We start from the raw sequence: 2,643 nt of genomic DNA, 5'->3' as shown, positions 1-2,643 counted from the left end.
CCCGTAGCGGCAGATGATGTTGTTTCTGATGAACTTTGCGACATGCGACGCCTTCAACACCGCGTATGATTGGGCCTCGACCCACTTTGTGAAATAATCTATCGCTACTAGGATAAACTCATGCCCGTTTGACCCCTTCGGGGTAACAGCTCCGATCACATCAATTCCCCAGACTGAAAAAGGCCATGGTGAAGTCATGTTGTACAGCTTTGACGGCGGGATGTTCATGCGGTTTGCATGAATTTGACACTTGTGGCATCGCCGAACAAAACTAATACAATCCTCCTCCATGGTTGACCAGTAGTAGCCCTCTCTGAGGATTTTTCTAGCCAGCATTACTCCATTCATGTGTGCACCGCACTCCCCTCCATGGATGGCTTCCATCAGGCGTTTTGACTCTTCAGCTTCTACACAGAGCTTATGCATTCCCAGATGACCCCTTTTGTACAGCTTTCCCCCGCAGATAATGAACTGAGCAGCCATTCTTCTGATGGCCCTCTTATCTTTGGCATTTACCCCTAGTGGATATGTCTCCTTTTCCAAGAAGGTCCAGATGTCGTAATACCAGGGGTTGCCGTCTTGAACCTCATCTATGGCGGAAATCGACTCGTATGCTGGCGCAAACTTTTGATCAATAATGACTGGACGCATCCAGACCCCGGACGGGATGTCTATCATAGAAGATAGAGTTGCTAATGAATCTGCAAACCTGTTGTTCTCTCTTACGAGGTGGGTGAAATTTAGTTTCTCAAACCGAGGAATTAGCAGATCCAAGGTTTGGTGGTAAATTATCATCCTTTCCTCCTTGACTTTCCAATCTCCTTTTGCTTGAGACACAACAAGGTTCGAGTCCCCAATGACGTCCAACTGTCTTGCCCCTAGTTCCAAGGCTGCTTCCAGGCCAGCAATACATGCCTCATACTCTGCTTCATTGTTGGAAACTTTGAACCGGAGCTTGAATGCTAAAGGGATACGGGAATCATCAGGCGCTATCAGCAACACCCCTATCCCATACCCATATTGGTTTGACGCTCCGTCAAAGCACATCGTCCAAGTTTCATCTTCGACATGCAGAATGGCTTCATCTGGGAATAGATACTCAACCGCTTCATCCCCCTCAACCGGGTGGTCGGCAAGGAACTCCGCTACCGCTCTCCCTTTTACTGACTTGCGCGTTACATACTTCAAATCAAATTCGGAGAGCAACAGCAGCCAGTGAGCCAGCCTACCCGTAAGTGCTGGTTTCTCGAAAAGATATTTGACGGGATCCAAACGCGAAACCAACATTACAGAGTGGGCTAACAGGTAGTGCCGCAGCTTCCTGGTTGCCCATACCAAGGCCAAACAAGCCTTCTCCAGCGGTGTATAACGGGTCTCGTAATCGAGCATCTTTTTGCTCAGATAGTATATGGCCCTTTCCACTTTGTCTTCTGACTCCTGCGCGAGCATGCAGCCCATGGTAGTCTCAGTTACCGAAAGGTACAATATCAACGGTCTCCCCTGCTCTGGCGGCGACAACACGGGCGGGTTCTGTAGATATTCTTTGATCTGCTCAAAAGCTGCTTGACATCGGCCGTCCCATTGGAATTTCTTTCCTTTCTTCAGGAGACCAAAAAGTGGTTCACAAGTCAAGGTTAATTTAGAAATAAACCGTCTTATGAATTGCACTTTACCCAGAAAGCCTCGCACCTCCTTTTCAGTCCTTGGTGGTGGCATTTCTAAGATGGCCTTGATTTTGGAAGGGTCGACCTCGATGCCCCTTTGTGTAATCAGAAACCCTAGCATCTTCCCTGCTGTAACACCAAACGTGCATTTCTGGGGATTCAGTCGCAGCCGAAACTCTTTGATCCTTTGAAAGAATTTTTGTAAGGCGGTGTAGTGGCCCTCTCTATCTTTGGACTTGACAATCATGTCGTCCACGTACACCTCGACCTCTTTATGAATCATATCATGCAATATTGTAGTTGCTGCCCGTTGATACGTAGCTCCAGTATTTTTCAACCCGAATGGCATCACTCTATAACAATATGTCCCCCACGGGGTAGTGAACGCAGTCTTCTCCCGGTCTTCGGGTGCCATTACTATCTGATTATAGCCTGAGAAACCATCCATAAACGAAAGCAAGGCGTGTCCTGCCGTGAAATCCACCAATTCATCAATGTGTGGCAAGGGAAAGTCGTCCTTCGGACTGGCCCTGTTCAAATCTCTGAAGTCTACACAGACCCGAATTTTGCCGTCCTTCTTTGGCACCGGAACAATGTTGGCCAACCAAGTTGGATATTCAGATACCAGCAGGAACCCTGCGTCAATTTGCTTGGTGACCTCTTCCTTAATTTTGAGAGCCCAGTCCGGGCGAATCCTTCTGAGTTTCTGTTTGACAGGTCGGGCCTCGGGGTCAAGAGGGATCCGGTGCTGTACAATCTCAGGATCGATTCCAGGCATGTCTTCGTAGGACCACGCGAAAACATCTTTGAAATCTTTTAATAAAGCGACTAAGCTCTCGCGCTCCTCCGAAGACAACGTGGACCCGATCTGGACCAGCCGCGGGTCCTTCTCAGTACCAACATTCACAGTAGTGATTTCATCCATTAAAGGTTTAACAAATCTTTCCTGCTCTTGATCAATTAATCGTTGCAAAACTGG

The sequence above is a fragment of the Camellia sinensis genome, chromosome 1, assembly GCF_055761805.1.
Source record: "Camellia sinensis isolate YWXY chromosome 1, ASM5576180v1, whole genome shotgun sequence".
Taxonomy (NCBI): domain Eukaryota; kingdom Viridiplantae; phylum Streptophyta; class Magnoliopsida; order Ericales; family Theaceae; genus Camellia; species Camellia sinensis.
This window is presented reverse-complemented; position numbering follows the sequence as displayed.